Raw genomic sequence first — 12,475 nt, 5'->3', positions numbered from 1 at the left:
GGTGCAACGTTCCATACCTTCCAATTTATTTCTCCTTTTTTAAAATTTTGGTTCGAGGCAAAACCAAAGGGGACACGAGAGAGAGCGCGTTAAAAAGTGCAGCAGATCCGCAAGGAATGCTGCATTAACTTTTCCATCTCTGGAAATGCAGGCTGAGGGCTGCCTCTGCTCACACCGCAAGTTTGGGGGAGGTTGCAGCCGCAGCTCCATCTGTTTGACGGGGCTGGGAGGCGCAGGGACGGTTTCCCATAGCAACCAGCCAAGCCATTTCTCTCCAGCCTCTTCATTCTCCTCCAACTATCCGTCTTCTTCTTTCGCTTCTGTCACTTTCCCCTCTTCAGCTTCCCTCAGACATTCACCCCCACCGCCTCCTCCCTGCACTCTTTCATTTTATCTCTCTGTCTTTCCTCCCCCCCCCCCCTCCCTCCTTTTTATTTCCCTGATTATTTGGCGCTATTTCATTTATCTCTCTACCTCTCGCTATTTTCGCCCGGACTTTTCATTCTGTTCTCCTCTGACTCCCCCTCTCCATCCTGTCTTCTCTCTCACCGGCCCTTCTGAGTTTTTAAATAATTATGCACCCTTTTCTTGCCCTTCCCGCACATTCGTTCCTTACCTCTGTCCTTGTCTGCTTTGCTCTCTTTCCCCCCGGTGGGGTGTTTTTCTCCCACACACACACACTCTCTTCCCTCCCTCCTCCCCAACTGTTTTCTTTCTTCAGCCTCTCAGGTTCATTCCGATGGTCTCCACCCGCCCTCCTTCCCTCAGACCCCAGGTGACCGAGTCAGAAGCTGCTATTCCCGAGTGCTCACGGAAAGACCCGAGCACTTTTTTCGCCCCGCCCTCGCCGGCCCCGGCCCCGCCCTCCAGTCCCCGAGCCGGAGGTCTCTCGGACTCAACCCCCGAGAGCTGACGGAAAGACCCGAGCACCTGCTTGCCCCCCCCTCCCCCCCCCGAGACAGAGGTCTCTCGGCCTCAATGCCCGAGCGCTCACGGAATAACCCGAAATGGGAGACACATGTGGTTGGGGTCTGCCTTCGCCCAGCAACGCCATCTATGGGTGATATTGGTTAATTGCAGCGACTCAGATTCATCCGACTCGGAGAATGAGCGCAGAAAAACCATTCAGCCCATCGTTCTGTGCCGATTTGCTGAAAGAGTATCTCAGGCAGTAAACCCACTATTTCGCTCGTTCCTCATAGCTCTGCATATTTTTCCCTTCAAGTATGTACCTAGCTCTATTTTGAATGTTACGCTTTTTCAATGTTAAGCAGAGGATATTGTTTACAGATATAAAGTGATTATCAACACTTATTACGCAAGTTAGGTATTTACATTTAATAATAATCTTTATTTTCACAAGTAGGCTTACATTAACACTGCATTGAAGTTATTGAAGTAATATTTCAAAGTGGTTCAAAATATTTAAAAAATTGTAGGTCATAATTTTTCAGCCATTATATGTGTGTAGCTTTCCTTTTTCAATTTCTCTCCATTATAAGAAAAAATAAGCAGGAATAGGCTATTTGGTGCCCTGAGCCCAGTCTACCAGTCAATAAGATCGTGGCTGTACTGATCTTGGCCTCAAATCCACTTTCCTGCCTGTTCCATGCAACCCTTGATTCCCCAAAGGTTCAAGAATATGTTTTTAAAAAATATATTTAATTGCTTTACATCTATTTTTAATAACATTTCCCAAACTATCATAACAACAATAAAGAGGAATCTACAAAGATGGGTATACAAAAAGGAAAAGATTAAAGACAAACAGACTGTATACATCAAAAGTAACATATGTGTAGGTGTGGCCCTATTTCTGAGCTCCCGGTGGCCAGTAATTGCAACCGTACCACTTGTTTAAAAAAATCCAATTAAGGAACACTTGACCAGAACACACATGAGCGGGTTTTTCCCGGAGGTGGAGGACAAATGTGAACGGTGCCAAGGCAGAGAGCCAGGCTGCGACCTTAGGTGGCTCTGCTGATCTCCAGCCGAGCAGGAGTCTCCAGCGGCCGATCAGGGAGGCAAAGGCTAGGGCGTCTGCCTCTCTCCCCGTAAAGAGCTCTGTCTGTTCCGACACCCCGAAGACCGCCACCAGTGGGCATGACTCCACCCTCACCACCATCACCTTGGACATGACTTTGAAAAAGGCGGTCCATCTGACAAGTCTGGGATAGGACCAGAACATATTGGTGTGGTTGGCCGGGCCTCCCTGGCACCATTCACATTTGTCCTCCATCGCCTCCCAGTCAAAAGATGTGCAGGTTAGCTGGATTGGCAATGATGAAATTGCCCCTTCGTGTCCTGTGATTTGTAGGTTAGGAAGGGTTCAGGCGATAGGGTGGGGTAGAGGGCGTAGGTTGGTTGCTCTTTCAGAGAGTTGGTGCAGACTCGATGGGTCGAATGGCCTCCTTTTGCACTGTAGGGATTCTAACACGATGAGTTCTTGTACAGTCACTTTGAACATGACACCTTATTGAATGTCTTTTGGAAATCCAAGTACACTACATCTACTGGTTCTTCTTTATCCATGTTGATTGTAACAACCTCAAAGAACACTAATACATTTGTTGAACTTGTTTTCCTTTTCATAAAACATTGACTCTGCTTGATTGTATTATGATTTTCTAAATGTTCTGCAACTACATCCTTAATACTGGATTCCAGCATTTTCTAATGATGGCCTAGAGCTTCTTATTTTCTATCTCCTTCCTTACCGGGTGGAGCTAAGATGTCAAGCACCAGGAGGGATGTCATGCTCCCCCGAAGGTCCCGGAGGGTGAGCCACAATGCAACCAGTGCTGCCTGGGGTGAGGTGGTGGCAGCAGTCCGCTCGGGCTGTGTGACCAGGAGGACTGGCCTTCAGTGCCGGAAAAAAGTTAATGACCTACACTGGGCAGCATGAGTGAGTAGACACTAACACCTCCTCCCCCCTCCTCCCCAAGGGAGCATCCACCCCAACCCTCCCATTGATCCCCAGCACTCCTACCCCCCCCCCCCCCACAACCCTACCCCAACCCTGCCTTCACACCCCCTCTCTCACCGTTGTTAATGGCTAACAATGCGCTCTCTGTGTCTCCGCAGGAAAAGCTCTCCCACAATCCACGGCAGAGGTCCCACACTGTCGGTGGTTTGGCAGATATAAGAATCCTCACCACATTCGAGGAGCGTGCCCTGGGGGTGAGCGGAGTGGCTGAGGACAGAGCAGTCACCCATATGGAGACTGGCAGACGCCGCAGAGGTGAGGAACCACCGGGCTCCACCTGGAGGACCTGTAAATTCTGAGTAGTGACTGACCCATCCCACCCATTGACCACATGTCCATTCTCCGCAGGTTCTCCAGCCGATGGAGCCAGCCCATCCTGGATAGCCCCTTCTCCTGACTCCGAGGAGAACACCTCGGAGGAGAGCTCTGCGGATGCAACCGTTATAGTTGTGGCACAGCTGTCATCCCCACCCTCCACCAGCGCAGACACACACACCTCGGTGGAAATGTTAATGGACAGGCTTCAGGGGCACAATCTGGTGAGCACCACACTGCTGATGATGTACATCTGGTGGAGGCAGGAACCCCCAGGCGAGTCAGGGGTCGGAGGTCTGCTGGATGCCAGGGCCCAGCTGGGTCCCAGCCTGATGCTGCGCCTCTGGATGTGGGTAACCCGGAGCTGATGGAGACGATAGAGAGCAGTTGGGATGTCCAGAGGAAGATGTCAGCAGATCCATAGCAGCTCGGAGGAGTCCCAGAGGCTACGGGGGCAGTAGATAGTGCCGGCAGTGAGTGGCACCGAGGCCAAAACTGCTAGGTTGGCGACCACAGTGGGGAGCCTGGTGCACAACGTTGGCACCATTAGTGAAGGTGTCCAAGGCATCATGTAGGTGATGACAGCCATGGGCGAGGGTCTCGGCACAATGGGGTTTGTCACCATGTACCAGGCCGACCTTGATGAGGTTCTGCGGGACATGTCCCGCTCAGAGATGGGCATGGTTGAGGTGCTGCAGAGCATGTCCCCAGTCACTGAGGAGCATTGCCGATGGCATTGACGCGATGGTGCAGAATATGGGGAGCCGCCAAGGCTGGCAGAGCCAGATGTTGCAGGGTTAGCCGGGGTTCGAACCTGCTGTCCCTCCGTCCCAAGGTGAACCCCAGGGCCCGACTGGGAGGATGGGGCACTGAGTGCCAACCCGAACCTGTCACATGGAGTGGCGAGGGTGGCCACCAGCTTCCCGAGTTCCATCCCTCTGATGAGGCCACGTCTGCAGCAGGGCTGGGCATGTGCTGCTGACAAGTGAGCCTGGGCCCTCTGGCCCCAGTGGACGTCATGGCCATGGAACGATGTAAGCAGTTGGCAGCCTCCACCTCGGATATGCATCCTGGGGAAACACCCAGACGTAGTGGTAGAGCTCGGAGGGCAGGTATGTTTAGGATCACTGAGAGCACCGGCGGAGGGGAGGTGGGGGGAAGTCGGGGGTGGGTGGAGCGGGTTAGGGATTTGGTAGTGGGGGCGGCACCACCGGGAGTGGGGTATTGTACAACATATTAAACATCTTTTTGCACAACCATTATGATGCCTCTGTCACTTTCTTCTGCAATGCGGGATGACCTCTGGACTCTTTATCCAGCTCTCTAGGATGTGCCGAACCTTTGTCCTAGATTAATCATAGATTATCATTGAATTTACAGTGCAGAAGGAGGCCATTCGGCCCCCTGAGTCTGCACCGGCTCTTGGAAAGAGCACCCTACCCAAACTCAACACCTCCACCCAACACCAAGGGCAATTTTGGACACTAAGGGCAATTTATCATGGCCAATCCACCTACCATGCACATCTTTGGACTGTGGGAATAAACCGGAGCACCCGGAGGAAACCCACGCAGACACGGGGAGGACGTGCAGACTCCGCACAGACAGTGACTCAAGCCGGAATCGAACCTGGGACCCTGGAGCTGTGAAGCAATTGTGCTATCCACAATGCTACCGTGCTGCCCTTAAGAACAAATAAATCTACACTATATCATTTTACCGTAATCCATGTACCTATCCAATAGCTGCTTGAAGGTCCCTAATGTTTCCGACTCAACTACTTCCACAGGCAGTGCATTCCATGCCCCCACTACTCTCTGGGTAAAGAACCTACCTCTGATATCCCTCCTATATCTTCCACCTTTCACCTTAAATTTATGTCCCCTTGTAATGGTTTGTTCCACCGGGGGGAAAAGTCTCTGACTGTCTACTCTATCTATTCCCCTGATCACCTTATAAACCTCTATCAAGTCGCCCCTCATCCTTCTCCGTTCTAATGAGAAAAGGCCTAGCACCCTCAACCTTTCCTCGTAAGACCTATTCTCTATTCCAGGTAACATCCTGGTAAATCTTCTTTGCACCTTTTCCAAAGCTTCCACATCCTTCCTAAAATGAGGTGACCAGAACTGGACACAGTACTCCAAATGTGGCCTTACCAAAGTTTTGTACAGCTGCATCATCACCTCACGGCTCTTATATTCAATCCCTCTGTTAATGAACGCGAGCACACCATAGGCCTTCTTCACAGCTCTATCCACTTGAGTGGCAACTTTCAAAGATGTATGAACATAGACCCCAAGATCTCTCTGCTCCTCCACATTGCCAAGAACTCTACCGTTAACCCTGTATTCCGCATTCATATTTGTCCTTCCAAAATGGACAACCTCACACTTTTCAGGGTTAAACTCCATCTGCCACTTCTCAGCCCAGTTCTGCATCCTATCTATATCTCTTTGCAGCCGACAACAGCCCTCCTTACTATCCACAACTCCACCAATCTTCGTATCGTCTGCAAATTTACTGACCCACCCTTCAACTCCCTCATCCAAGTCATTAATGAAAATCACAAACAGCAGAGGACCCAGAACTGATCCCTGCGGTACGCCACTGGTAACTGGGATCCAGGCTGAATATTTGCCATCCACCACCACTCTCTGACTTCTATCAGTTAGCCAGTTCGTTATCCAACTGGCCAAATTTCCCACTATCCCATGCTTCCTTACTTTCTGCAGAAGCCTACCATGGGGAACCTTATCAAATGCCTTAATAAAATCCATGTACACTACATCCACTGCTTTACCTTCATCCACATGCTTGGTCACCTCCTCAAAGAATTCAATAAGATTTGTAAGGCAAGATCTATCCCTCACAAATCCGTGCTGACTATCCCTAATCAAGCAGTGTCTTTCCAGATGCTCAGAAATCCTATCCCTCAGTACCCTTTCCATTACTTTGCCTACCACCGAAGTAAGACTAACTGGCCTGTAATTCCCAGGGTTATCCCTAGTCCCTTTTTTGAACAGGGGCACGACATTCGCCACTCTCCAATCCCCTGGTACCACCCCTGTTGACAGTGAGGACGAAACGATCATTGCCAACGGCTCTGCAATTTCATCTCTTGCTTCCCATGTCCCGGAGCTGTGTCCCATCCCCTGGGTGCTTGGATGTTGTGTGTGTGGTGTTGCCTCCCGCAATGTTCAAGCACTGTCCAGGCATCAGGGTGTGATTGGGATGGTAAGCAAAGACCCCCACATGTTACATGGCCCATCCACTCATGGGAATCTACTTGGCATCTGTGAAGTGTTCACTTAACCATAATTGCCAATTCCCTAGCAGCAATAGCCTTTAGCCGCGCAGCCAGAGGCCTCACAGTCGGTGGAGGGTATGGTTGATCGGAGGGCAGACTGGCAGGGACAAGGGTTGGCCCCGGAACAGGTAAACATCCAGGGTTGGCATGGTGGTGCCGCGAGCGGTTGCCCCCAGCTGCTCCCCCCAGCACCTACCACCATGGTGGTCCAGCCCTGCGGAGTGTCCCCCACCACAGCTGAGGATCCCCCACCCCCCACCGAGCACTCGGGTGGCAAGCCCAACCACCCGGGCTCTTTGCCTGTGAGCAAAGATGGCTACTCAATTCTTCCACTCCCCACAGAAGCCCTTCCACCAGCTTCATGTTTTTCAAAAGGAGTACTAATCGGCGCCAGTGTGAGCACTTGCTGGGGAGGCCGCTGAATGACGGGAAGTCATTGGATATTGGCCACTCTGGATAATTGTATAAAAATGGGGCTTAAGTGGTGATAATTACTTTCTCGCCACGTTACTGCGAGATCCCGATTTCGCCTAGGGGAGTGGGATGGTTGCATCGCAACTGTTTGGCGCCCATCGCAGATCTCATTTTTGGCCTCTCCCGCTATTCACCGGACTCGTTTTGCTTGAGCAAGAGTGCAATGAGGGCAGAGAATTGCACCCATCTCTGTAAAGCAGGTATTCCTGTTGCTAATGGTATTTAACTGTGGATTGAGAGCTGAGATAGTTTTTTTGTTGTTTGAGTGGGAATAAAGGTAGCAGTTAAGGGTTACTGTACCACTGCATAGATCAGCATTGTTTAAGGGGTAATTATTTTCTGGTGTGATGTTAAAGATATTTTAATACTGTCTTAGTAATAAAGTTTGTTTTAATCTACCATATCCCTATTTTTTCAATAAATCATTCCTGAAGTGGGGTATCCTTTCCTCACAGTCTTACAAAATTAAAATAAAATATTGGGGTTTCTGTCCAGTGTCCTATCCGCTGTTGGGGACTAGTCCGGGACTGTAATAGGAGAGATTGATGATTTCAAACTGAAATTGGATGGGCAGGAGGAAAACTGAAGAAGGAATGGGACTTACTTGGTTACTGCACAGAGCCAGCATGGACTCATTGGACTGAATGACTTTCTTTAGTGCCATAACAATTCGATTGTATAACTCTGCGATCTAGTGCTGAAATCAGTCTTTCTTCTTGGAACTACCTGCGGTGTGTGAATGTCTGTCGCAGGAAGTTAAGGCGACCTTATCAGCGAAACCAAATCCGAAGACAAACAGCCCGACCCTCACCCATGCCCTCTGAGACTATAGAGAAAGCCTAGATCTGGCGCCTGGGACATCCACACAGTACCAGCTCCAGTCACAACTCATTGGTGCCGTTACCGTTATTTGGACATTCTGCTCCATCGTTTTGAAGAATCTGGTGACTATCTGGGGTATTTGATGAGTTGGGGTTGGGCTGAGCATGGGCACTGCGGCCGTTGAACGCACTGAAGTCCCTCAGTGAGTCCAACCGTTTTACTCGTTGAACACAGGAGGTGACATCCCACCACCAATTAGAATTTGTGGACCACATTTCCTTGCCCACTTTATTAACCAACTGCTGGTGTCACATTATTCCTGATTTGAATCCACCTGGCCATTAATAATTTGTCTATTTATCCGGGAATAGGTTTGTGAACTGGGCACTCTTTCAGAAACAGTGTTTGTCCAGGGTCGATAAACCTCTACCTTTTGGTTTCTCCCATTATACTTGGGGTTGCCACAATGCTGGCTGATCACTCTTTTCCCTCTCCTCCTGTCAGTTACCCATTCCTCTTCCAATCCTGCCGTGTTTAACTCTCTCGTCACCATGTCATTCCATCTGGCCTTGGGCCTTCCTTTCCTCCTTTCTGGCAGTTCCATCCCCATCACTCCCCTCCCAACATCCCCTCCCTCTCCGCGACAGATGACCATACCATTTCCATCTCTTTTCAGGTACCTTCTCCAATGCTCACACAATCTTAGCTGCAACCCCCGATGTGCCGGTTCCTGATCTTGTCCTTTCTCGTTACTCCACACATCTTCTATCTCAGACTTCACATCTCATTCGCATCCAGTTTGTGGGGTTAACATCCAGCCTGCAAATTGGCTGCTGCATTTCCTTCTTGAGATGTATTTAATTGGCTTTCAATTGCTTTGGGATGTCGTAAGGATGTATTAGATGCTACATAAATGCAAAGTCTTTCTTCAGAACTCTGCTGTTTTGGCCAAAGAAATAGAATTATTTTTCGTGATTTAAAGAAGGTATGCCTTCCCACCGTGACAGGTTTCTCTCGTTAGTCCTTTAGCTACATTTAATAAAGACATGGGGAGTCCACACCAAGTAAAAATAAGAACAAAGTTTTATTTACAAACAATATATATACACTTCCCCGGTAGATCCCTACCGGGTTCCTGCTTGGTTGGTGCCTTACTGGCTGATCTTATGTGCACCAGGTAATTGAGATACCTCGCTTCTAGTGGGGGAGCCCATACTCAGCAAGGAGCATGGGGAAGACAAGAATTCCCACCCCGTAGGTCCCATGCAGTATCTTACATTCCACATTAGTCAAATAACAAGCTTATATACCTAGTCAGTGCTGAGGAGGAAACTGGCAATGTGGGGACCCTAGGGTCAAAGGTGCACTAGATCTCTTCATCACACATGTTACCGGAACTATACTTATCCACAGCAAAATCCCACAAACCGGAATGATGGCGGTTTACAGGTATATTGGCCAGCATGTTGGATGAACGCAGATGCTGTTCTTTAACTCGTGCCATGGGGTCTTTTTTGAAGCTTTGCACCTGAAAGGGCAGGCAGGGTGTCAAATAACATCTTTATCCAAAAGGCAATGCAGCATTCCCTCAGTTTTGTACTGGAGTGTTAATCTGGTTTGTGTTGTCAAGTCGCTTTTACTGGGCCTTGAACCTTCTTGACCGAGAGGCAGGCTGTATTTTTCATTCATGAATTTGTCACTGTCTGAACTTCGATGGTGAAGTTTGATGATGGACCTGCACTAAGAAAATGGAACAGAAATAACACTTTCAGAGCAACAGAAGAAAGATGCATTTTTTTTCCATTTACCTTTTCCAATGGGCGTGATGCAACGGAAAAGTTTTAAGTTCATTTGTGGCAGGTTTTTTAAGGGAGTTTCCGTCGGCTCTGCCGGTAAGTTGCCCACCTCTATCCAATGACACACAGGGTGCGATTCTCTTGCCGCGCTGCGCTCAGCAAGAGCACAACGTGCCCGGGGAATCCCGGAAGAGGTCTCCAGTGGACCGCCTGATAGCCTCTGTGCCTCGCGGGATTCCCGCAAGACGTTGTAATCGGAACTCCGCCCAAAATGGGCGGGGCTAAATAGCGCAGGCAGAAATAGGTTTCCGACCGACCTACCTGCCCTGGATCCACAGGCCTCTGCTGATTCTCAGGCCTTCCCAGGGAGGCTGCAGCCGGCCGCCGATCAGTGCTGGTCCACACAAACGTGGATCAGGTGGATCGGCACCCGGGGGGGGGGGGGGGGGGGTGGTCAGGGTAAGTGCAGGGTGGCGCCCTAGCTCTCCCCCTTGAACACCGTGGCTGTCAAGGTGCCTGGATGGCACTGCCAAGCTGGCATGACCACTGCCTGGGTGACAGGGTGGCAGTGCAAGGGTGCCCAGGTGCCAGGGTGGCGAGGGGGGGCATGCCAATGAAATGATGGTGGAGGGGGGTTTGGAGGGTGGTGGAGTGCAGGGCAGGTAAGTAGGGGCCTCTGGAAGGTTGCGTGGGAGTCCTGGAAGGAAGGGGTGCTGTAAGGGTTTGGGGGGCCTAAAGAGGGAGGACCCCCAGGGATGCCATAGAGGGTTGACTTCACTTGGGGGGGGGGGGGGGGTTGTGCCATTGTGTATAGAGGGTGACATTTCCCATGGGTGGAGGGTGAAGATCACTTAGAGATCGGGGCACCCTTTCAAAATGGCGGCCCGATCTTGGAGTTCAGTTCCCCTCAAAAATTCTAAGTGTGGCTAAACTGGTGAGAAACTCCCTGGAGCCCAAAAAATGACTAAGGGCTCGAATCTTCTGCCCGCCGCAAGAACACTGTTATAACCTGCCTGCTTACCATTGGCTGGGGACTAATAACAATCCCACAATCCTGTGGGAGTATGAGCTTCCCCAATGAGGGGGGCGGAGAAATCATTAACAGACACCCTGTAGAACTGAAGCTGGCCAGTTTGGAACCAGCAGGAAGGAGTAAGCAGCAAGCAAGGTTGCTGATGTATATATTATATATGTTATTGTAAATAAATGTTATTTCTTTGTATCCTTGAAACTCGTGCTGGATTCTTCGTGGCCCTCACAAAACTGGCGACAAGGGTTAAAATGAATAGCTGTCTACACTGCTGAAGCCACCTCCCTGGATTTTTGTTGGATACAGGTTGGAAGTTGTTTTCTAATACACCATGCCTCTGTACGGACGTTTGGATGTTTTTGATGCTGCGCTGGAAAGCTGGAACCAGTATGCACAACGGATGTGTTACTATTTCCGGGCAAACAATATCACCGAAAATGAGCGCCAGGTGGTCATATTGCTCACCACCTGCGGCCCGCATACGTTTGGGGTGATTAGGAGCCTTACGTACCCAGCTGCGCCAGACACCAAAACGTTTGATGAACTTGTGAATTTAGTGGGGCAGCATTTTAACTCAACCCCGTCCACGATAGTCCAACGTTACTGGTTTAATACCGCTGAGAGGACCCCAGGAGAATCCCTTGCCGACTTTCTATCCAGGCTATGCAGGATTGCGGAGTACTGTGACTATGGTGAGACCTTGTCAGAAATGTTACACAACCGTTTGGTTTGCGGTATTAACAATGCGGCCACCCAGAGAAAGTTGTTAGCTGAGCCAACATTGACTTTTCAACAGGCCATTCAAATAGTATTGCCCGAGAGAGCGCAGAACGAGGAGTGCAGGAGCTACAGGGAATGGAAGTGCATGCCTTGGGGCGCAACCCCTTCCGTCCGAAAACGTCCCCCTTCACTTCTGCGGTACCTTGGGCGAGGTGACATCCAGATCGACGCCAGTGGCGGTCGGACATTCCTCCCCGAAGGGAGCCTTCTCCAGAACCAATGGATGAGGAGCCATGTCCGTGTCAGACTTGTAGGCGCCGTCCCCGTCGCGGACGCTGGTCCTGGGAGCGCCAGAAGCGCCGTCGTTCCGACCGAAACTAGGACCAGCCCAGGGGCCGTACCTTCCATGTGGATGAACCTATGGCGACTACTCCTGAGGACGAGACGGAGGACGACTGCCTGCAGCTGCATTGTGTGGCAGCTCCCCGTGTGGCCCCCATTAAGGTGACAGTACGGGTCAATGGTCACCCGCTTGAGATGCAGTTGGACACTGGCGCACCAGTCTCCGTGATCGCCCAGAGGACATTCGACCGCATCAAGCAGGGTATACAGACCCTTACATTCACCGACACACAGGCCAGGTTGGCCACCTACACGGGGGAACCATTGGACATTGCAGGAACTACGATGACCCCTGTTGTTTATGGACGCCTGGAGGGGCGTTTCCCACTTATCGTGGTGCGTGGTCATGGGCCCAACCTGTTGGGTCGGGACTGGTTGCGTATTTGCGCTTGCAGTGGCAGCACATCCTCCAAACAGTTTCTGGAGGGTTGACTGAGGTGCTAGGACGATACCCAGATGTATTCCAGCCCGGTTTGGGGAAAATAAAAGTGGCCGTAGCCCGTATCCAAGTCAAACCAGGAGCCACACTGCGCTATTTCCGGGCGCGCCCGGTGCCTTACGCCTTGCTCGAGAAGGTAGAAGGGGAGCTCACTCGTTTGGAAACTTTGGGTATTATCAGGCCC

At 50.6% G+C, this 12,475-nt stretch overlaps 1 protein-coding gene and 1 long non-coding RNA gene across 2 annotated transcripts in view; both read right to left on the bottom strand.

The window, feature by feature from the left end:
• radil (Ras association and DIL domains) overlaps positions 1–775 on the bottom strand; it is a 288,075-nt gene extending 287,300 nt beyond the window's left edge. The window contains exon 1 of the mRNA XM_072480950.1: positions 617–775. The gene's annotated coding sequence lies outside the window, so the exon portion shown is untranslated. The remainder of the gene's footprint in view (positions 1–616) is intronic.
• Positions 776–8,969: 8,194 nt separating this feature from the next.
• Positions 8,970–9,920, bottom strand: LOC140393570 (uncharacterized). Its single transcript, XR_011935669.1, has 2 exons — positions 9,810–9,920; positions 8,970–9,644 (listed from the first exon to the last, which is right to left on the bottom strand). It is a non-coding gene; the product is annotated as an uncharacterized lncRNA (long non-coding RNA).
• Positions 9,921–12,475: the final 2,555 nt, after the last annotated feature.

Source organism: Scyliorhinus torazame, chromosome 17 (genome assembly GCF_047496885.1).
Source record: "Scyliorhinus torazame isolate Kashiwa2021f chromosome 17, sScyTor2.1, whole genome shotgun sequence".
NCBI lineage: Eukaryota > Metazoa > Chordata > Chondrichthyes > Carcharhiniformes > Scyliorhinidae > Scyliorhinus > Scyliorhinus torazame.
The sequence above is the reverse complement of the archived record's forward strand: the minus strand, read 5'-3'. Positions and strand labels throughout refer to the sequence as shown.